General features: G+C 39.6%; 3 non-coding genes across 3 annotated transcripts; all 3 read right to left on the reverse strand.

The window, feature by feature from the left end:
• Positions 1-3,068: 3,068 nt before the first annotated feature.
• Positions 3,069-3,140, reverse strand: trnat-cgu (transfer RNA threonine (anticodon CGU)). Its single transcript has one exon. It is a non-coding gene; the product is annotated as a tRNA-Thr (tRNA).
• A 1,776-nt stretch (positions 3,141-4,916) lies between these two features.
• trnak-uuu (transfer RNA lysine (anticodon UUU)) lies at positions 4,917-4,989 on the reverse strand. Its single transcript has one exon. It is a non-coding gene; the product is annotated as a tRNA-Lys (tRNA).
• Positions 4,990-6,078: 1,089 nt separating this feature from the next.
• On the reverse strand, positions 6,079-6,150 carry trnaa-cgc (transfer RNA alanine (anticodon CGC)). Its single transcript has one exon. It is a non-coding gene; the product is annotated as a tRNA-Ala (tRNA).
• Positions 6,151-25,061: the final 18,911 nt, after the last annotated feature.

Raw genomic sequence — 25,061 nt, forward strand, 5'->3', positions numbered from 1 at the left:
TCCCAGGGTCTGCTACGAGGCTGAAGTTACAGTAGCTTCTTATTCGCCAGCTTCTTATGCGTGTTTTTCGTTCCACCTTAAATGCTGCTGCTGTGATGTTATGTCGCTTTTCGCCTGTAGATGGCTCTCTTCAATCAGTACTAATCCGGCTGGAATACTGTAGACATCTTCACTGAAAGGGAATATCCAAATAGCGACTGTCCAAATTATATTTTTGTATGGAATATATTTCAGAAAATCGCAAACCAATTTTAAAAACTCACCACAACACGGACTTACACTGGGAAAAGGTGATTGCACTTTCTGCTTATTGCTACAGCCTTCCCCCCGATTATGAAAATGTCTCACAGTTCTGACACCAACGTTTGAAAGACAATGTAACAGACTATCAAAATCCTGAAGTACAAGAAATTTTAATGCACCAGTTTTTTAAATATGACCCTCTGATCCTGGCATGTCAGAATACATTTCGAAAAAGTGTGGCATGAATTGCACGAATTGCAATGGCACAAATTGTTGAGAATATCACTGACCTTGCCGATATTTGCAGGGGATACGAATGTTTTGCACATGTTGAACTACAACAAGTAAAAATTGAGCTCCTTAGTCAATATCACCGGGAATGTCCAATAATGACGAACATCAGTAGCTTCAAGGAAACTTAGACTCGCACATGGAGTTTTACCTTCGAATGGAGGGTGGGAGAATTCATTTATACTCTCGTTGCTCATTAGCTAAAATATTTTAAAAATATGACACAGATTTGTTTGAGAAACTTGTAATCGCCTTAAAGAGAGTCTTCTTGGAGATGTGCACCAGCTAGCTCTCCACTGTCAATTGACAGGACTTTAGAAGAACATGTTCTCATACAACCAACATACAAATTACACATCTTAAGGAACATGAAGAGAAATCCGTGTACTAAATAACATAAAACTGTCGCTGCAACTTATCACCAAGCTATTTTATGTGTCTGACCACCTCTTTGCTACTTTGCAGCGAGCACAAATCTTTCTGTTTCTTCATCGCTATTTTACTGTCTCCTTCCCCTATGTGGAGATGGATCCACAGCCGAAACTTTAGGTCAGTTCCTGTTACTCTGTCCGATTGAAAGAGCTGTATTAAAGGCACTCCCATCTCTGCAGGAAAGTTATTGCTGCTCTCAACACAATATACTGCAGCCAAATATAGCGATACTGTCACTGCCTGTGGGCCACGTGTTCCTGCTGTCAGTCTATTATGTCATGTTCATCCACATCCAGCAACATTACTGCTGTAGCACAAGAGTTATATAGGTGCAGTCCATAGAGCAAAAATCTCTTAATCTCAGAACTGTGGTTTCAGTCCCCCACATTGATTAAAGCTTAAAACTACAGCAGCAGGAGTAACAATAATGGCAACAACATGTTTGGAGTTCGGCATTTCATTTATTCTGCGGAAACATCTTATCGGAATGAATGAATTGCCCGAGATAAAAGAGTAATTTTGGCTTCAGATCGTTTTTACAGAGCATTGCGTTGTTCTGTTCATGCTGACTACACGCTTTAAATTTGTCATTTACTGCAAGCGTTGCTTTTCCAGGTTTTTCTGAAATTCCTCGCATTTGAGCCAGCACTAAAATATTTAATTCCCGTCGCTGAATACATCGTGGAAACGGTATTTTCAACAGAATGCTGTCACACATGAAATCTTTTCGTTATTCGGTTCTGAAGTTTGAAAATGAAAATAAAACGGGGGTCACTTCATAGGCTTGAAAGAAGTCCAAGCAGCAAAAAAACCCGCGAATTCTCACAAAGGCTTCACCTTTCTTCTGCTGCTGTTATAAATCAGCCTTAAACATTTGAATGCATACCTTACTGCTGCTAATCACATTCACGTGTTTACAAAGCTTTTTTCTGTCCATTATGTTTTTGCTAAGCAGTTTCTCTGTTTTCCTCGTACTGTGATTGTCAGCGAGCACAACAAGACTGAAACAGTGTAAAGGCAGGTAAAAAAGACAGGGTAAAACGCCTGATTGTCGGGAGTGGGATTTGAACCCGTGCCTCTATTTGGAGAGTGAAACACAAAGCTTAAAAGACACGAAGTTGTGAATTTGCTGTTTTAAACCGCTCGACTATCCTGAAGAAATAGGTGCTGGCTGCACCAGTTGCATCCGATTTTCCGTAATTTTAGGACGATTGATACGACTGGACTAACAATTTGTGGCGTTTAGTATGACATGGAAAACGGTACCGGAGCATTCGGGTCCGGACTACTAGACTCAGAAACAGTTTTTACCCCCGCACTATCAAACTATTAAACTCCCAGCCTCTCTCGCTCACTCCTCACCTCTCACCTATGATCTGAACCTCACAGTGCCTTCTTTCTTACCAAAAACCCAAACACACATTGAAAATCTACCTCTACCATACATGTCAAAAGCTCACTCCCCATCATTTCTATCCCTTTATTTCATTCTTTTGATGCGTGTTTTTGCACATAACCTGTTACCTTTTTGTTGTTTTGCACGCTGCCTGTTGTTTTTTGCACATTGGCTGTTGTCTCTGTCTTTCTTTTGTTAAACAATTGTATTGTTGTTGTGTTTTTTTCTTTGTACTACTTATGTCCGAGAGCTAGCTAAATAGCATTTCGTTATACCATATACCTGTGTATGAGTATAATGATAATAAACTTGAACTTTAAACTTGAACTTGAACTTGACATAGTCTTGCAGGCAGTATATTATTTTATCGTTTACTTGTTTAAAAAAAACACGGTCTTCTCGTTCCTAAGTCAGATTTTTAGTGCTTTCGAACGTTACTTCCAACCTGGACTGACAGCTCACCCGATCTGTTTGTGATCAGACCATGGAGTCGGGGGCTGTACCAAGCGCACGTTCCTTCCCAATGCTGAGGCGATCATTCGGAAGATGGGTGTGAAGAGAAACAAGCTTTGTCGACTAAAAAACAAGGCAGGATATGCAAGAATACTAATCACTGGCGACAGTTATGTTCTCTTACTATTGAGATCCCTACATTGCGAGTTTTTTTAAGACTTTGAAACTAAAGGAAAGCGGTGACAAATGAAACTGGCACAGGTGGGGTTTGAACCCAAGCTCTTCGGTTTACGAGACCGACGCCTTACCACTTGGCCACCGCGCCCTTCAAGTACACATTTCTCCGCGGTGTAAAGGAAGCGTCTAAGGCAGCTACAGTCTTTTTCTCCAGGGAGGTTGGCGAAAATCCACTGCACGGGAGCCCCGATACAGTGCAGTAATGTAGCACGTCTCACGGCATCCTGAGCTTCTGTAGATCCACTGGCTATTTAAAAAAAATCTGTACGACTCCATCCATATCTTGTATTCCGTATACAAATCCGGGGCTCCGAGGTTCAGTAGAAGCGGTGGAAAAAGCTGGGCATAAGCAAAGCTTCTCGGCGCGGCTACCATATCTTCCATGGCGCAAGCTAAACGAAAAGTCCGAAAATTCAGAAGTTCGTTTCTAACAGCAAGAGAACTAAAATCTGCACTGCACTCGCTTTGAGTCCGTCAAGCACTCATCTTTCGTCGCCTTCAATGTTGTGTATCTTAATAAAGAGACGTTTTTATATTATTTTAACTATTTTATTAACTACACAGATCACGCCCTTACACCATATATTCCTGCCTTCTACTCTCTCGTTCTGTTGTCTGGCGATGTCTACTCACTATACTACATTTAGCACGACTTCTTGTTGCAGTTGAGCTCAAAGCTGGAGATGATCTCCATATTCTACCGCACTATCTAGTCCGAAACGTAGTACACAGTACATACTTTTTTAAGTGAAGTCAGGTTGTTAAAAAATTAAACCAGCGCCCTGTCACAGAAATGTACCCCAGTCTCCCGCGCAACAAGCGGGGGTACTCAGCACTGTACTAACGAGGAGCGCTTGTCTGCAGCTGAGCGTCAGCTCTGTTTACTGTCAGCAGTCATTGCCTCATTTCCAAAGACTTTTTCACCTGCTCTCAGCTTTTAAAGACAGTCATAAACGCTCAAGAAGTAATTCATGTCAGTTGGAAGTCTGTTTCTGTTGTCTCAGCTCTTGATAAAGAAAAGCCGTGCGTGGGAGACTCCCTCTCTGAAGACGTTTGCCGTCACCCTGCGAGGGAGAAGAGCCATCAATCACCGAGGCAACCACTGAGACAGTTAACATTAAACACGTGAAATGCGAGATGTTGTGATTTTTCCCCCGCTTAAGGCTTCTATTGTTTCTACTCTAACGAGAAAGACCTGAACGCAACGCCTTAGACCACCAGCCATCTTGCCTGTGGTACTAAGAGCAGCGCTCAATAAAAATGATCAGAAACCGAAAGCGCTTCTTATGCGGATCAGTATATTCCGATTCCACTGGTTCTGCAGAAGAAATAAGAAAAGCCGAACTCAAAGCACTGTGTTGCCATTACGGGTACTCTGCAGCTGCTTTAAGATCTACTCACACCGTGTTGCCATTAAGGCTACTTAGTTAAAAAAAAAACTTATCGTCATCTTTTTGAACGTGATTATTAGACACCCGTTAAATCTCCACCGAGGTTTCTTGAGAGATCTTCAGCGAGCGAGTATTAAAAAACTACGTCGCTTCCAACCTCTGCTGTCACTGTAAACTCGGACGTGATGTTCTGCAGAGTTGCAGTGTGCCTTTCCTCTTGTCGTATTCAAGAGTACTCACTGTGTGAGCTTCTCACTGCGTGTTCTGTACTCTACTGTGATTTAATTTAGATGATTACGTGGAATAGAGTGACAAGATCTACTTGAACATTTTCGGTTTGTGAAATGAAACACTAAATACACTACTGTAAATACAAGTAATGGACATTTAAAATAACCACAGTACAGCTAGAACAGTGAAAGATAAAAGACTATTTAGAATGACATTCACAATAGATTTAAGAACAGCACATCCGCCCGAACAGGGACTTGAACCCTGGGCCCCCAGATTAAAAGTCTGATGCTCTACCGACTGAGCTATCCGGGCTCTGAAAGAAAATCGACACTGTCGGGATCCTCGCAAGTCACGTGTCTCTTGTTCCGAAGAGCAGTCATACCTGACCCGTCTGGAATGACCACTGACAGACTTTATCCAGAAGCGACGGCATCACTCCCAGTAGAATGAGTGAGAAATACAGCATGACATGGGTAGTTAAGGGGCTCCCACAATTCATCTTTCCTCACATTACTGATTTTTTTCAATAGCATTTGGACCTTTTTTCACATTCAGATTTTTTTCTCATTTAATAAAATCTTTTAATCAACAACATTAAAAAGAAAACAAATGGAACATTTTTTGGAACAATAATTAAAAAAAATCTTTCAATGCCTTGGTTGTATACGTGTGCACACCCTTTATAAAGGGAGTTGCAACAGTGCTGAAATGTAAAGAGCATTTCTGTAGAGAAAACAGCATTTTTTCTGCCTTGATGTTAAGCTTAGGGAGCCTGTCTTTTAGAAATTCTATTTCTTCACACCCTGCACAGCCTCCCGACAGACTAACGAATATTTTTGGGAGAAATTGGCTCACACACCGGAAGACACTAACGTTTAGTTACGTTAGAGTATGTGAATAACAGTTTAACCGAAAAAGTTTGCAATTGTGATTTTGTTAAAATTTAATAAATCGTCTATCATCAGTAAGTAATTATTAAGAAATTGTTTTATTTCATAAACTATAAGACAATTTAGAGAGTTTATAGGTCATAAACGTCGCTTATGTTCTTTTAACTCTAGCGTTCAGGATCCAAACCCAGGTGCGGACGGTTGTGTTTCTTGAATCTCTTGTAATCATCAAAAGTCGATGTGTAGTCCTTCAGTACTTTCTCGAGTTGTGCCATGGATATTTTATACGATCAATACTTGTCATGCTCTTTTGCATTTTCCTTAACTAAATTAGTTCAAATAATTTAGGATTTAACAGAACTAAATGAGGTACATTTAAAACAGCAGCGCAACTCTGCAGCACGTCGAGTGTGCCTGCATTTAATTGTGTAAACCTGGCTCTCTCTGAACACGAGCAAAGAGTTCTCACTCAACAGAAGATTGCGATGTGAGTACTGTAATATAAAGCACCTGGAGATGCCAGGGATTGAACCCAGGACCTCATACATGCGAAGCATGCGCTCTACCACTGAGCTACATCCCCAATGCAAACATTTATGGAACAGACTTAGAGATGTGCAAATGCTCACTGATCACACCACTCACGAAAAATGCCTGCAGTTTCCCACTTTCGCGTTTCTTCTACTACAGAGTAAATTCATAGGAATGAAAAAATAAGGAAGGAAAAATAATCGCATCGAAGCTTCAAGAGGCTGGGCACAAATTAATCTGTTATTTTTGCATCCAGTTACATGGGCGACGGTGGTTGATTCCCAGACGGGGGAGTGCTTTTTTTTCTACCTCCTTACTCGACTGTCCTTCAATTCTATTTTATTTGAAACCTATTTGCATCTTTTAAGTGCTCTTGATTAAACTATGCATAGAAAAACAGCAGTACTGATGATTTAACGTAAAAGGGTGAAACAACGCCCCAACCACAGGAATGGTAACAGGAAGGATCGTGTTCTTATTTAATATGTCCTTTTGAGATGTCTTGTCAATGCACACAGGCGGTAGAGCTGAATAATTTACTTTTAGTTCTTTCTATACCAGGAAGAAAGGAGCAGACTTTAACTTTAAGAGGCAAAAATGACACCTTGTCAAAGCTAATATTTATTAAAATGACATCACAACAAAAGAGTGGAGCCTTGAGTGAATAAAGCCTTGAGTGGAGCCTTGAGCTTTCATTGGATGTCTGTGTCTCCATAACTTTGTAGGTGAGAGAGAGGATTGTGATAATTTGCAGGTGCTTCTCGGGAGTGCGTTGGTGGTACAGGCGCCTTCCAAATAATTGAGTCAGTTTTTTAATCCCAGCCAGTGCAAACCCAAATCTTTTCAAGATAATCTGTGGTCCGCTAACACATCTTTTGAAACACTACAACAGGTAACACCCCGTGTGAAACATCATGAGCATCTATTAAACCTCTCTACCTACCCGTTCCTCACAGAGACATGACGAGGGTCTAAAGGGACATTTTGAGCCGTAGAAACATTTTAGCATTCCGTACTTTCCTGTGCAGTCAGGCCAGTTCCACTTTAACTGCGCCCGACAACGGAGGTCGTTTTGAAAACTACGAGAGTAAAGGAAGAGTAAAGGATTGGAAGCTAGGGAGTTTCAGGTCTGTGTTTTTATTATAGGTTCTCAAATCTGAATACCTTTTCAAGAAGTATTTCAGAATCCCAGTCAAATCCAGTACGAATGCTGCATAGATCTGCATTGTACAATTAGTATACTGTTTGTCCGTTGAATCAAACACGCCTTATGAAGCATTTCTAAAACAGGAGAGATTGTTAGGGAATGCGTCTTCCTGTAAAAATAAAATGACTTCAAGGGCACTATAAGCAGAGGTGCTCTACAGAAGAACTATAGCCAGAGATGCCAAAGAGGTCGAGATTTCACCACGTGAGAGAAAGCATCTCAGAAAACGAAGTTGCGGTCATTTCCACGCCTCATAAAACCACTAGGTCAAACAACAAGAGCTGAAGAGCCGCTGTTGAGAGTAACACGGCCGAGCGCTCTAAGGAGCTGGCTTAAACCTCCAGCCTCTTCAGGAGCATCTGTTGGAGTCACACTGCTACAGTGTATGGCCTTGTTAAGTATCCCTTTTATTGTTGTTGCTACCTCCAGGCGATGTAAACCAGATCCAGAAAAAAAATAATTTGAACAACATTATTCCCACGTTTTTTCGAAGGTGCGGTGGCCAAGTGGTAAGGCGTCAGTCTCGTAAATCGACGATCGTTTTATCAAACCCCACCCGTGCCTATTTCGAAGTCTTCAAAAAAACTTGCAATGTAGAAGTCTCAATAGTAAGAGAACATAACTATCGCCAGTGATTAGTATCCGTGCATATCCTGCCTTGTTTTTTAGTCGACAAAGCTTGTCTCTCTTCACACCCATCTTCTGAATGATCGCCTCAGCATTGGGAAGGAACGTGCGCTTGGTACAGCCCCTGACTCCATGGTCTGATCACAAACAGATCTGGTGAGCTGTCAGTCCAGGTTGGAAGTAATGTTCGAAAGCACTAAAAATCTGACTTAGGAACGAGAAGACCGTGTTTTTTTAAACGAGTAAACGATAAAATAATATACTGCCTGCAAGACTATGTCAAGTTCAAGTTCAAGTTTATTGTCATTATACTCATACACAGGTATAAGGTATAACGAAATGCTATTTAGCTAGCTCTCGGACATAAGTAGTACAAAGAAAAAAAACACAACAACAATACAATTGTATAACAAAAGAAAGAAAGAGACAACAGCCGATGTGCAAAAAACAACAACAGGCAGTGTGCAAAACAACAAAAAGGTAACAGGTTATGTGCAAAAACATGCATCAAAAGAATGAAATAAAGGGATAGAAATGATGGGGAGTGAGCTTTTGACATGTATGGTAGAGGTAAATGTTCAATGTGTGTTTGGGTTTTTGGTAAGAAAGAAGCAATCAGCACACATTTTTTTCAGGACAGTCGAGCAGTTTAAAACAGCAAATTCACAACTTCGTGTCTTTTAAGCTTTGTGTTTCACTCTCCAAATAGACGCACGGGTTCAAATCCCACTCCCGACAATCAGGCGTTTTACCCTGTCTTTTTTACCTGCCTTTACACTGTTTCAGCCTTGTTGTGCTCGCTGACAATCACAGTACGAGGAAAACGGAGAAACTGCTTAGCAAAAACATAACGGACAGAAAAAAGCTTCGTAAACACGTGAATGTGATTAGCAGCAGTAAGGTATGCATTCAAATGTTTAAGGCAGATTTATAAAAGCAGCAGAAGAAAGGTTCAGCCTTTGTGAGAATTCGCGGGTTTTTATGCTGCTTGGACTTCTTTCAAGCCTATGAATTGACCCCCGTTTTATTTTCATTTTCAAACTTCAGAACCGAATAACAAAAAGGTTTCATGTGTGACAGCATTCCGTTGCAAATACCGTTTCCACGATGTATTCAGCGACGGGAATGAAATGTTTTAGTGCTGGCTCAAATGCGAGGAATTTCAGAAAAACCTGGAAAAGCAACGCCTGCAGTAAATGACAAATCTAAAGCGTGTAGTCAGCATGAACAGAACAACGCGATGCTCTGTTAAAACGATCTGAAGCCGCAATTACTCTTTTATCTCGGGCAGTTCATTCCGATACGATGTTTCCGCAGAATAAATGAAATGCCGAACTCCAAACATGTTGTTGTCATTATTGTTACTCCTGCTGCTGTAGTTTTAAGCTTTAATCAGTGGGTATGTAATGTTGTAAAGGGGCTGGACTGCTTTGTTCAGTCCAAATTCCACTATGTGAATTTATGCTTTTTTAATATAAGCATTAACAATACAATGCGTGCTCAAAAACCGTTACTTATTAGTTTAAGAAGCGGCAGTGTTTTGACAAACTGTGGTATTCGAACAGTAAATGCTGAAGTGTTTAATACTTGCTTGTGAGCAGATCTCCCTCGATTTAGCCAAACTCTTGTTCGGCCGATGATTTCAGATCAAAATCTGAATCAAGTGGAAAGAAAGCTGAATTACGCTGGGTACTGGGTATCACTGTTACGCCATCAGGTCATGCTAGGAGGATTGGGGGGATGAAATTGACACAGAGGGACCCAATGTGGGGGCTGAACCCACAGTTCTGAGATTAAGAGATTCTTGCTCTATGGACTGCGCCTATATAACTCTTGTGCTCCAGCAGTAATGTTTCTGGGTGTGGATGAACATGACATAATAGACTGACAGCAGGAACACGTGGCCCACAGGCAGTGACAGTATCGCTATATTTGGTTGCAGTATATTGTGTTGAGAGCAGCAATAACTTTCCTGCAGAGATGGGAGTGCCTTTAATAAAGCTCTTTCAATCAGACAGAATAACAGGAACTGACCTAAAGTTTCGGCTGTGGATCCATCTCCACATGGGGGAAAGAGACAGTAAAATGAAGAAACAGAAAGATTTGTGCTCGCTGCAAAGTAGGAAAGAGGTGGTCAGACACATAAAACAGCTTGGTGATAATTTGCAGCGACAGTTTTATGTTATTTAGTACACGGATTTCTCTTCATGTTCCTTAAGATGTGTAATTTGTATGTTGGTTGTATGAGAACAGTTTCTTCTCAAGTCCTGTCAATTGACAGTGGAGAGCTAGCTGGTGCACATCTTCAAGAAGACTCTCTTTAAGGCAATTACAATTTTCTCGAACAAATCTGTGTCATATATTTTTTAAATAGTTTAGCTAATGAGCAACGAGAGTATAAATGAATTCTCCCAACCTCCATTCGAAGATAAAACTCCATGTGCGAGTCTAAATTTCCTTGAAGCTACTGATGTTCGTCATTATTGGACATTCCCGGTGATATTGACTAAGGAGCTCAATTTTGACGTGTCGTAGTTCAACATGTGCAAAACACTCGTATCCCCTGCAAATATCGGCAAGGTCAGTGATATTCTCAACAATTTGTGCCATTGCAATTCGTGCAATTCGTGCCATACTTTTTCGAAATGTATTCTGACATGCCAGGATCAGAGGGTCATATTTAAAGAAACTGGTGCATTAAAATTTCTTGTACTTCAGGATTTTGATAGTCTGTTACATTGTCTTTCACACGGCGGTGTCAGAACTGTGAGACATTTTCATAATCGGGGGGAAGGCTGTAGCAATAAGCAGAAAGTGCAATCACCTTTTCCCAGTGTTAGTCCGTGTTGTGGTGAGTTTTTAAAATTGGTTTGCGATTTTCTGAAATATATTCCATACAAAAATATAATTTGGACAGTCGCTATTTGGATATTCCCTTTCAGTGAAGATGTCTACAGTATTCCAGCCGGATTAGTACTGATTGAAGAGAGCCATCTACAGGCGAAAGGTGACATAACATCACAGCAGCACCATTTAAGGTGGAACGAAAAACACGCATAAGAAGCTGGTGAATAAGAAGCTACTGTAACTTCAGCCTCGTAGCAGACCCTGGGAGGCACGCTCAAAATAATCATCTTTCCCAGTACTTCAGAGTCATATTTAGATCGCTTTACTGCAATTTTATTTGATTGATGGGAGATGTGAAGCCATCGAGCCTGTACTGCGCTTTCACATTGAAATTGAAGCCATTTCTCCTGCTTTCTCTCAGTGTCCGGGCTGCAATTGCGTGTAAAGGAGGCGACTTGAAAATGAAACGTGTAATCACCTTACAGAGGGTCTTCACGACGGGGTGCGTCAGCTAGTTCTCCATTATTGTCAGTTTACTGGACTTCTGAAGAAACCTATCTACAACGAAGATACAAACTGCACAGTTTAAGGCACATGAAGAGAAATCTGTTTGCTGATTGACTCAAAAAATGTCGATACAAATAATCTGCCAGGCTGATTTACTTGTCCGACCACCTCCCTCCGTCCCCCTTTGCTGTTAGCACAATTCTTTCAGTTTCTTTTCTTGTATTTTCCTTGCTATTTTAGTGTTCCCCATGTATAGATGGATCCACAACCGAAACCGTTTTCACCCTGTGTTTCTGCACACCTTGCACAGTTCCAGTGGCGCAATCGGTCAGCGTTCGGTACTTATACAGCAGTGCACAGCGGAGTCATGCCGAGGTTGTGAGTTCAAGCCTCACCTAGTGTCTTCAGCTACTGAAAGCAACTGTTAAGTTTAGATACTATCAGGTATCTGATGAAGATAAATTAACATCAAACGAAGAAGTAAAGGTTTACTTCGAGTCACAATCAAATAAGGCTCCGCAGCTGAAACATTGTGTTTCCTTCTCTTTTCAGCATGGAATAAACCTTGACTTTTTCCTTTGAAGCCCATGCATGCTGACGCAGCTCCCTACTTAAATTACCATCAGCTGTGTATCTCCAGCTGACCTGTACACAAATATATGAGAGAGGTCTACTGAGACGAGAGGAGCACTGAAGACTTGAAAAAGCTCTCGCATTAGACTCTGTGTTTTTGTTGTTCCCCAGATTTGTTTTTAATGTTCTTTTTCTTTTGAAATTGTTGCGTTTGTTTTTTTTTTTTTCGTAGTTGTTAGACAACTACCGGGATTTACCTAGGTTCCTGGAAGACTTCTTGTTTTGTGTTTGTTGTATTTTCGGGTTACAACAATTGTTTTTTTTTCTATTGATAGGACCCCACGCATTACTATGGGAGTAGTTAACATTAGTTCTTACATTGTACAGTACCTGAAATTACCACATAAACTACTACTCTGTTTCCTTTTTTTTGACAGGCACAAGTGAAGTTTGTTTTTCCTTGCTGCTGATTGGTAGCTACAATGGGTCAATTGCAATAAACTTATATTCAATAAACTCCGCTGAAATCTGTCAGCAACTCTGTACTAAACCTGTTCTCAATTGCAACAAACCTAAAATAACAGCTGCTGCCCGTTAGATGTTACTGCATTAGGAGTCTAGCTTAAACCACCTCTTCATAGGTTTTAAGCAACTCAGTAGCAGACTAAGCAGAACAATTGATCACATTAGAACTGTCTTGTAATGGAAATAATGTACTCATTAAGTAACAAGGTTATGCACCACTTGCTTGAAAATTATTATTATATTTAACTAAAATTGCTTTCCAGACACCACAAATATTTATAAATATATATATAAATATTAACACGTATTTATTAATAAAAGTGTTATTTATTAATAATTAACTTCCATGTATATCTTTATTAGTAGCTGTATTACAAGTAATGCATATACAGTCTTTATTATAGTTAGTTTTCAGTTATCCTGGGGAGGGAAGAGAATGGAAATTAAGGAAATAAAAATTTAAAGGGCTTTTAAGTCTTCAATGTGTTCTGTCATAGCTGTGTGTTGTCATATCTGGGTGTTAATTTAGTATATTTGTTGTATTATTTATTGTGATTTGACACTAAACTTGTGTTTCTCAGGAGAAAGCAGTAATATTTTTTTTTTAGTTTTTTGAGGGTACAGAAAATTGTATTGTACGGCCAAATGTAAGGTTACATTAAGAAACCCTTATTGTTACCTTTTGCAATGTTATTTATTTAAGACGGCTCTTCAGAATAGTGTCCCTTACGTATCTGTGACTGTGGTCCAACAATAACGGTGCTGAAATAGCCGGAATGTGTGGGAAGAAGATGGAGATGGAACAGGAGGCTTATTCAGTCGATAGAAAGGTTGTGTAGGACTGAACACACTACGGTTATGGTACTGGGTTTAAGAGCATTACGATCCTACAGTCTCCTGATCCATAATCAGATGCGTTATCCAATGCACCACTGGCCCTTGTACCGCATTCCTCAAGTGCACCACTATGAGCTTGCGCCGCTACAATAATAAATCGCCCCAGTCCAAATTTTCTCAATTAGGTGTACGTTTTCTATGTGTATTTAGTTAAACAGTCTTTCATTTTGTCTGTTTTAAAAATTGCATCTCTTTAAAACAGACAAACGAGTTTATGTGTCGCGCTGAAATTCACACATGAGGGAATTCAAACGAAAGAAATCACAGAAAAGATATCGCGCTTAAAAAGAAATCCAGAGTGGAGATGCTGGTGATAGAAAACGATGCATGAGATGCTTTACCTCTGAACTAAACTCGGCTCTTTAATTGTGTTAGGAAGAGTGAATAGCCAACAGTGTACATTTTAAAAATCAAAGCAAGACAATGAGACACGAAGAGAATTCGGAACACGAGCCTCTCTTTCATTGTTTAATGAGCTTTTGATGAACGCCTAAGTGAAAGACAAATTCACTATTTTCACTTTGTGATTAAAAAACACTTTTATCACGTTAAGCACTCCTGATGGTGTCGAATAGTTCTCTTTTCTACCCTCATCATTTGAGGATCCCCAGCTAAAATATCTTTTTAAACTACAACAAAATTGCAATATTTTGAATACTATTTAAGTTTACATAGTCACATTCCCGTGATATTGACTTAGGCGCTCAATTATTAACTTCTTGTAGTTTGACTTGTGCCGAAAGTTTGAAATCTCTGCAACTATCAGGATGCTTAAGGACATCCAAAGAAACCCCATCACATTTAGGGGAGACGGTGTTGAGGTCGGATTAATTTGAAATGCGTCTCTGGGGACTTTTGATTTACCAACGTTATGTTTAACTGAAGGATACGCTGACTGACTGTGCCATAGAAACTAACGCACATCACCTTTCTTCTACATTCACAGGTTTTTGGCTAAAGACAAAAAAATCTTTTTCGTTTCCTTGCCAGCTGGCAGTAATTCCTCTGCACTGACAAAACAGATGAGTATTTTATCTTTTGCAATTTGTATGGATTTTTTTAAAAACAAGTTGCTCCAAAAATTAAATGAACACTTCCATGAAATTTAATGTAGAAGCATGTTGCTGTCCATAATGATAAACTGTGTGGCAAGACAGGCACCACTGGGACTCAACCCCAGGATCTCCTGTTTACTAGGCAGGCGCTTTAACCAACTAAGCCACAGCATTCTCGCATCCTAGTGTTAATCCTGCATCAGCAGGGTCAGCTTGTCGGCACACCCGTCTCCATTTGGTGGTTTGAGCTGACGTTGCCATGACGTTGCCATTAAATGCGACCGAGAATACTCCAACCAGAGAACTAAGCCATGGCATTGGCATCAGATATCCCTTTTACAGCCACTTGGACACATCTCAATTGCTCTGAGACACCTGCATTCAGTGTGCGCTGAGCCTGCTCGCTGAGCAAGTGACGAGAAATGGCTTATGTCAAAGGAGTTCAATATGCTTTTTATGTTCAATGGGCTGTCCACTACAGCTAACACTGAAGCGCAGCACAGGCTCTGTGGTTTGACATCTCACAAGGTAAATGTTGAAATTGTAGGTGGAAGAGGAAAATTACCCTTGAGTATGGGGAAAGAGGCCAACTCATGTCCGGAGGGGGATAAAGTGTGTATGGAGGTGGCCTAGTGGTTAAAGCACTCTCCTCTTAATACATGATACTCTGCACAAGTAGGTTTGAACCCCATCCTCCTCGAGGAAGGGCTTTGACACACTTTGACCTTTTTAAACTTGGTGTGCTTTCGTTTCGTTTCTTCGCTCCTGTACTACAGCAATAATATTTCTATAGGTGTATGATCATGGTAGGCTGACAGCAGGAACATGTGGCCCACAAACAGTGACAATATCAGAGGTGTCTGCAGTGTGTTGGTTTGTGAGCAATGATAAAATAACTTGACATGGAAGCAGGTGTGCCTGCATTAATACAGCTCCATTGAGAGGAAAAAGTAACACAAGAACCAACTTAAATTCAACAGCACGTTTCTGCAGCTGAAAACGGAACCTACTCCACGTGATGATTGAGCTCACAACCTTGGTATGACTCCACTACAAAAGCACCACAACCTGACCAATTGCGCTACTGGAGCAGCACAGCACAGTAGCACATTTTCCTCAGTGCACTCAAACAGTGCTTCTTCCCTAGCCTACCAGCTTCAAGACTTTTTTAAATCGATCAAAGACTCATTGGAAAAGGTTTGTCGATGGGTCAGGTGGGAATCACACCCGGATTCACTGCTTACAAGGCAGCTATGTTCATCATTATACCCAGGACTGGCGCCAGGGGAATGATCTGTAGGGGGGGGTCTGAAATCCTGAGGGGGGCAGTGATATTTTGGTTTAAACGGAGCCGTTGCAACCATCCAAGTGAATTCTCGTAAGCATGCCACTGATTAGTATTTCATGTTAGAAGATAACGACAAGCAATCTGGTATTTAGTGATAAAGAACAGCTCCACGTTCATCAGAACTCACGTGATTATTTTTGCCTGGAGCATCAACCATATGTGTTCATTTTTTCAACAACATCAACGGTAACAAGGATCTGAATCATTAAGAAATCATTGTAAAACCAACAGAAAGTACAAACTTCTATAACTACAGTCCTAGTTATATAACGATTGTAAGTATAAGGATAAACTACTGCAAGCCATTGGTCCACCTGAGCAAATAAGGTCATAATAATGTTGACACCCCAAAACATAGACACTATGTAACGTGCTGTTCCTGGATGGATAGCCCCCTGCACATCAAACAGTCTGATGTAGTAACTGTGAATTCGGGGTTAGTATAGTTATCTGACCATTGACAAAGTACAACTATTTTTTACGGCTCAAGTTAAGTAAGTGAAAGTGTTCAAAAACTTTTTATCCAAACCTTTTATCCAAAACTGAGGGGGGTGGAACTGTTCAGTTGAGGGGGCGATTTTGACATGCCAGTAATATTTTCACAAAACGTCCAAGAGTTACGAAAACACTTACTTTATGTATAAAGTACATTGTGTACACACTGTAAGTTCACAACCCGAGAAATACTGCTCAATATGGGATCCTGTCCAGGAATATCAGGGCTGTAAGGGGGTCAGATCTATAGATGTAGTAAACACATTAGTGGAGACAGTGTGTCTGTTCTCTGTATTTTATCAGAGAGATTTTGGAAGAGAGATTTTATCAGTTGCACATAATCGATATTTTTTACTTTTTGTTCAGCACTGGAAATCTATTTTTTTAAGTTTTCTTAAGAAGATCTCATGAAGTATTGCCAGGACCTACCTTTAGCACTCAATAGCAATATTAATGGAGTAGAAATGTAAGATAAATTGATGATCTGAGCTAAAATAGTCCTTACGCGCCTCCTGTAACAGTGTTCGTATTCATAGCAAGTAATATTCTTTTTCAACCCCAAACGTTGCTATTGCATTAAGCTTTGTGCGACCATTGGAGGTTTCGGTAGCTTCTGGAGAGCGCACTTTTCCAAACTGAAACCTATAAGAACATTATTCAAGGTACACCATGTCCCAGAATCGTTCATCGGGACTAGGATTAATATCAATGGAAAGTACTTCAAGATTTAACTGAAATATTAAAAGAGTAGGAAAGCATTTAAAATAGAAAAAATCAGTTCAGATTATATTTAATTTTTGAGAAATGGGCACATACTGTACATCAGCTCAGTGAGCAGTGCGAGGTGCTCTCCTGGAGATGATGATAAATTAGTTAAAATCATGTGATAGTTGAAAAAGCTTAATACTTAGTGAAACAGCCAGCACAAATGGTTGTGTTTGTGATTATGTCACTTTTCTACTATAGCAGCGTTGATAAAAGACCCTCTGAAAGCAGTAAAGCACTGCACAACTGAATTCGTTGCTATTTGGAGAAATCCACAAACTCGTGTTTTTCATGTGCTTTAAAAGACAGCCATACTCACCGACAAAATAACGACACTGCAGCTGATTTTTTCCGAAGCACAGTTGACCTTTCTGAGCCAAATGATGAAGCTCACCCAGTGAATACTATAGCAGAAGGTGGAGGAAAGTGCAACTTTGTAACTACTGCAACCACAGGGACAACTGCAAGAAGCAGAATCAACTTCCCATCGAATGGTGTTGTTGTCTGAGGTACGCGATGTGAACGTGTGCAGAGAATCCCACAATCTCTTCAAAACTTGGACAAAGTATTTCTGATGGAGTGCTGTGCGCAAAGATTGAATAAGCTTTGCTCCTGCCGATGATTCTGCGTGAAAAAGCACAGCATTCAAGTTTCACAGAAAAATGCACCATGCCTACAAAACCAATTTAAAAAACAATTGCGGCACACTACGATTCACACTGACTCAAAAGTGATCACGGCAGATGTTGTTCCCTGCATAATGCTGAAGGGACCAAAGAGCATTGCTGTTGGGAACACAAAATGAGGCTTTTTTATGCCTTGATGTTAAGCTGACAAAGACTATCTTGAAACACCTAGTTCAGTCTCTCGACAGACTGTCAAGCAAAGCTTTTACCCATTGAACTCGCAATAGAAGGAAGGTCTTAACCCACCAACACTTAGCAGCGGCAAGATTCAAACCTAACCCAGCGAAGAAAATGGAGCACAAACCCAGCACTTAGACCACCCAGCCACACTCCCAACACCTTACTCTTTTGGAGAACGTCGGGTGGGTTCAGCTCTTGTTGTGCGATGCTTGGAAATGACTGCACCTTCGTTTTCCGAGATGTTTCCTATCACTTCTTTGTCAGCTCTGAATATAGTGCTTCTTTGGAGCAGGCTTCAGACCTTTTATTTTATTTATGAAGGAGGGCGCATTCAGAAACGTGTAATTCCTGTTTTAGAAATACTTTGGGCGGTGTGTTTTATATAACGCACAAACAGTATTCTGATTGTATACTGTAGACCTGTGTAGCAATCATACTGGACGTGACTGGGATTCTGAAATGTTTCTTGAAAAGGTATTCAGGGCTGCTTGAATCTATAATAAAAAAGTGACCCGAAACTTCCTACCTTCCAATCACTGATGTAGCTCTCCCTAAACCTGTATGTGATGTTTTGCAGATGTGCAATGTGCCTTTACTCCTGTATTAAAACTGACCTCTGTTGTTGGGCGGAGTTGAAGGAGAACTAACTGCACAGAAAAAGTATGTAACAATAAAATGTTTCTACACTTCAAAATGTCCCTTTAAATCCCTGCTCACACACGTCGGTGTGGGGAGCGGGCAGGTAGAGAGCTTTTACAGATGCTCATGATGTTTCTCATGGGGTGTTACCTGCAGTAGCATCTCTCTCCACGCCTTTGGAAAGAAAAGAGTGGCTCCAGTGCAAGGTATGGTCAGAACAGCTGGTCTGATTGTCTTAGAAAACAAGAAATTAAAATCAACAGGGAAATTGAACAATACAGAAATCAGTGCAGTATACAAAAGGAAGCAATCAAACAAAATGCTCTGCAAAAATCGTAGTTGAGTAAATTGGTGGAAAAAAAATATTTGTAAGCAAAGGAGAGCCCGCGCTGCGCGTGAAACACATCAATCGTTCAGCATTTCTGAAACATTTCATTGAATTGACAAAGAAGAGCCTTTAATGAACTATTCTTTACCCCTCTGTTCCTACTGTATTTAATACCACCATCTATTGTCTCCTCTAACTGTGTATTCTCATCCTGCTTATCTTGTGTATTTTTTTAACTTTATTGGTTTCATTCTGTAAAGCGCTTTGGAAAGCCACCTTTAAAGGCACTATATAATGTAAAGATTATTATTATTATGATTAATAATAATGAACAGTGCATTTAACACTGAGCACATGCGGTCCTTCTTTGCAAAGGATTGCAAAGGTTGGGAATTAGCCTTTCACTCGTGTTGTTGAAGATCGTATCCTGGCTTTGTTGCAGGAAATGTCTGGATGCCATCACCGGATCAAGGAGAGGATCAGGGTTTTGGGAAGTCTTTTTGATGCCTGACACTGTGTGTTGTAACGGGTGTCATTCTGGACCTAAACAACAGAGAACACTGTTGAAATCGCTGAACTGCCTAGCGGACACTTTGTCACCTTCTTCTGACCTGTATTTAATGCGATTCTCTGAAAACGTGGCACGTTATATCTGCTACCTTTATGGAGGGCACACTCATAAGAATCATAGATTCGATCACAAGCATCTAAAAATGAGCATGAGAAAATGACATCACGCTATAAGGCTGAATGGCACAAATTCTCCTGTTACTTCTGCAGCAAATGTGTGTTTTTTGCTTCTTAACACTGAGATAGTTGGAGATATTTGGCAGCAGTGGGATTCCAACTCACACCCCCAAAGAGACTAGAGCTTTAATCCAGCTCTAAATTAAAAACTGGGTGACTTGTAAGGGCTGGTAGGAGAGGAAAGGTATAAATGCTTCTTTTTTGGACAAAGTCTTTATCTTTACTAAAAGAAGGAAAGAAATATTTGATTATTATTTTTTCACCAGTTGTTTTGATCAAATTATTGTAACGCAGTGCCATATTAAGGTATAATATGTACATGAACGTCATGTCTGAGTCGATGATGGCAGCTGAGTATCACTGGAGGACAGTTCATCATGAGTGGGTAAGCCTGCATAATGAGGGAGAAGAGATCGGCCTCTCTGACGCAGTGTCCAGTGACACTAACCTTCTGTCCTACTGTTCTCTACTTATGTAGAGGGTGAATGTTTATTTAGGTGAATGTTAGGTTTCATTCTTGTAAAATATTTCCGAGCACTTTTTTTGTTGCTGAAAATTAATCTTGTGCATTTGAATTAATTCCGATATTGTCACCTAATTCTATACATTGTTTCATCAGACTAGAACATTTAGAGGAGCTCAATTGCATTTATGAATTGCATAGTGATATTATTTCTTTCTGTTTAAATACTTCAGTCAAAAATGTAGAGAAGGTGCTCCTGTTTTCGCCATTATAAGAACTGTGATGCACCAGTAATATTTACTCTCACAAAAGTATTGTAATTGTATTGTTCTGTTCTGTAACAATCTTGAGTGACACAAACCTTCTGTTTTACTGCACTACACTTCTCCAGAGGCCAGTTCAGCACACAAGGATCCTCAGTCAAACAAACACTGCAATCGCTTGATAAACGCCATTTCTCATCCTTTCTCTTAGTGTCGGTGCTACTATTGTATGCAAAGGAGGCGACTTGACAATGAAATCTTAAAGAGAGTCTTCATGAAGGTGTGCGTCGGCAAGCTGGGCAATTGACTGGGCTTGTGAAGAAACCAATCTCATTCAACAACCATACAAATTGCACAGCTTAAGGCACATGAAGCGAAATCTGTGAGCTGATTGACACAAAACAATGTCACTTCACATTATTTGCAAAGTTGTTTTGCTTGTCTGACCACCTCTTCCTACTTCACAGTGAGCACATATATTTCAGTTCTTTCCCCCATGTGGAGATGTATCCACTGCCAAAACTGCTGTCTGATTATTTAAATTATCTGTAAAACTGTTACATGACTTCATCTAATTGTAAATTTATAAGACGGTCTATGAGACATTTGTTAGAGTAGCTGAATCCCAGGGCTCATATGGAATCACACACAGACGGGTCTTCTGTGTGATCTGAGTCCCACTGCCCAGAGCTACAGACTGGTCAAATGGTCACTATTGTAGACACGACCATCGGACCATCGGCTACAAATAATCAATATACTGATCATAGTGTCACTACTGGTGTTTATTACATAAATACTATATATAAATAATAAGATAATTCCACACTCATATGTGTTATAAAACATTTATAAACATTTTGGGAGGCTGACATACAGTAAAGAAAGTAATACTGAAGGGCTGGAAGTCCTGGAAAGCGTTAATAGAACCTTCTTGCTTTCAACCTGGAACAGAGCCCACAACTGCCAGATCAGTGACCCCTGAGCCCAGTTCACAGAGAGGAGAACCAGGAGGTCCTTTATGTCTCTAAGAGGGCTGGGAGGAAGGATAAAAGGGGGAAATGTGACATGAGTCCAGGCTGTTCTGTCTGATATTGTTCATGTAGCAGCACTGATTGTCTGAATATCTTCTGGTTCTGGATTGTGAGGATAGAGAGCAGTACGGAGTTGAGCTTCTGTCTGAGTGTGAGTCTGAGCTGTGAATCTGACTGAGAAGAGAATAATGATTTTTTATTCTGCCTGAGAATTTTTCCTGAGAATTTTTCTTCTTTTCCAAGTGGTGTTACATCCCCTTCAGATACTCTACACAGACTGCCAGAGAGAAGAGGAGCGAGAGATGGACAGATAAGAGCACACACAGCAAGAGACACATACGTCTTGATTTACTTTGAAGCAAGTGTTCATTTCTTTTCTGGAACAATTTGTTTCTGAACTTCAAGAAATTCATACAACTTCTGAAAGATAAAATACAAATCTTGCTTCTCAGGACAGAAGAAATGCTGCAAAAAAATGCCAGTGATTTGTGAAAAGCAATGGGAATGTGTCCCTGTGCAGCTGTTAAACAAAGGGCTGCTGGGTCAAACGCACTCAGGGACGCGCTTCAGATTGTGATGATGTAAACATAATCTCCGCTAAAAATTGAAGGGATTTCTTCGCAAACCCTCTTGAATGTTGCAGGAAATCTTCGTGTTTTACTCGTGTGCAACTACAACAAGTAAACAATTAAGTACCTAAGTCAATGTCCAAGAAACCATCCTCACGTGTGGAATTTTTCTTTAACTGGCTGTTGGGAGAATTCATTTATACACCCGTTGTATCCTTAGCAAAAATATTTTAAAATTAGAACACAGATTTGTTGGAGAACTTGACAATCCTTGACAATCATTATTAAATGAGCATTATACAAATGTGCGTTGATATTTTTAATATGTACCTTAATTGTAATGTATAGAAATATAATTGCTTTGATATGGATGTTCATTTGAAGGAATTGAGGAAACTATGAAGGATCGCAGAACAACCAAAGATACATTTGGGCATCTGCTATTGGTAAAGATTAACGAATACAGTAAGTGTGAAGCTTGCACACACACGAGAGAAAAAAATCAGTTTAAATTCACTTCATTAGACTGACGGTGTGTATAGCAGAGGATGGTTTCGATCCATCGACCTCTGGGTTATGGGCACGCTTCCGCTGCGCCACTCTGCTGACAGCTGTCATAGTGTGATTCAACACAACTGCTCTATCTTTGCTTTCTAAAAGTGCGCCCGAGATGAAAAGTCTAAACGGTAAACGCAGACGTCACTTTGAGCACTTGGTCTTTTATAGTACAAATATCACACGCTGCACTACATGGGCGTGTCTTCAAGATCGTTGAGAACCAAACCTTCTGCTTTCCCAAGCAACTGATTTTTCCTCCTTAATTCACAAATCTTCAATGAGAATCAGTGAAACGAAAACCAAACACATCTGCACACTCGCGTCCTAGTGTGAAAGAAAAATGATGGAAGCATTTGAGAAATAAGAAGAGTAGTCTGAACAGCTCCAGTCTATCAACTGCTCTACAAAGTGATCGCTACTTCCACACCCAGTTTATAACACTGAAAATGATTCAGGAAGCACAGCAAAGTTCTAAAAGCAGTGGTTGAAAAGCGTCTAGATACATAAAATGACAATTTCTCAAAAGTAAAATCTTCAGCTTTTAAATATTGTCATCCACATATTTTCGTTTTTCTCTTTTTCACATAACACGCTTTCGAGAAATAGACTGGCTTGTAATGAAGGCTGCATTAGAAAATGTGTATCTAAATTAAAATCGGGTTTATGACTTCTGCGTTTTTCAGCTTTCTTAGCGCTTGGGTCTCGATTCAGATATTGCAATGAAAGCAACAGGGGAGTAAGTTTTCCTTTTCTAAATCAAAGGTGATCTGCTCACAAGGAAGTATAAAAACTTCAGCGTTTACTTTTTGAAGACCGCAAATTGTCGAAACACTATTGCTTCATAAGTTAATAAGTAACGTTTCTGAGCACGCATTGTATTACTAATGCTGTTATTAATAAAAAAAAGCTGAAATTCACATAATGGAATTTGGACGGCTCAAAGTAGTCTATTCCTTGTACAACTAACTTGCCCGCTGAGTAGAGTTTTAAGCAACGGCAGCAGATATAGCAGTAATAGCAACAGCGTACCCAGTGGGCAAAAGACGTATAATATACGTCTATTAAACGTATACCTTAGACGTCTAAATGTGGTCTACAATTCGTCTAGAATGAAATTCTAATATACGTCTAAAGTTATACGTCAATTATACGTCTATGTTTAGACGTTCATTATACATAAATGGTTGGAGTTCTATTATACGGATAAATTTAGAAGACTATAATACATATATGGTTGGAGTTCCGGATAACTTTAGAGGTCTATTATATGGATAACTTTAGAGGACTATTATACGTATATGGTTAGAGGACTATTATACGTATAACTTTAGACGTCTATTATACGTATATGGTTAGAGGTCTATTATACGTATAACTTTAGACGTCTATTATACGTATATGGTTAGAGGTCTATTATACGTATAACTTTAGACGTCTATTATACGTATATGGTCAGAGGTCTATTATACGTATAACTTTAGACGTCTATTATACGTATATGGTTAGAGGTCTATTATATGGATAACTTTAGAGGTCTATTATACGTATATGGTTAGAGGTCTATTATACGGATAACATTAGAGGTCTATTATACATCAAAGATAGATTTTATAGGTGTAGAAACAAGTAAACCAAGCCAATGTTTAGGTTTAGAAATTTATTCTGAAAATACACATTCACACCTGAAACATACGTTTTTCAAATTATACATTGTATACAATCAATCAACAATCAACATATGGGCAATAATCATAAAAAACACAACTAGTCTTAAACTTCAGCTACAAATTCTGGTAACATGGCAATATACAGTATAGTAATGACAAACACAAAACTAATTACATTAACACACTAACTCAAAACCACATTTTGATTCAAATATACATTTTAAAATGTACAACTTCTATATTTCCAAGAAAAAAAATATTACAATGGAAGTTAAGACGGTTTTTGTCCACTATTTGCAAACCCTGTCTAATTGTCCTAACAGTTAGAACCAAAAACCTATTATTTTCAGAGTCCAGATCTCCTGGCCCCCTGCCTTGCATATGCATTCTTCAAGTAACACATTGCGCGCTCCTTTATTTCTTTTTCTGTTGATGTACGGTGGGACTTCAGCACCGCAGCTAGGAGAAAATTATATAATATTACTTCCCAAATAAATGATGATTAATATCTTCTTTAGTATAATCTAAAAAATGAACGGTTTACTAAGCTCAAAGCTGAAATAAATGTATAAAATTTGGCTTGCATCATAGCAGTTGAGCAATAAAGTAATAATAATAATAATAATAATAATTATAATAATTGCTTACACTTATATAGCGCTTTTTCTGGACACTCCACTCAAAGCGCTTTACAGGTAATGGGGACTCCCCTCCGCCACCACAAAGTCTGTCCTAATTACCCAAAGTTTGAAAGTACAACATAGAATAAGAATAAGAGAAACGGCAAAACGATTTTGTGTCATCTTCCCCTTTCAAAATATTTTATGTGCCATTTTTTTGCTTATTCACGTACTATTTTAATCAAAATAATATTAAGAAAGATCTGTATGTATTCAGATAGTATTATTATTGTTCATACTTACTCGTCAAAAGAGGATTGCTGAGATATTTGCAGATATACTTCTACGTTTGAAAAACGTGTC

Source organism: Lepisosteus oculatus, chromosome 14 (genome assembly GCF_040954835.1).
Source record: "Lepisosteus oculatus isolate fLepOcu1 chromosome 14, fLepOcu1.hap2, whole genome shotgun sequence".
Lineage (NCBI taxonomy): Eukaryota > Metazoa > Chordata > Actinopteri > Semionotiformes > Lepisosteidae > Lepisosteus > Lepisosteus oculatus.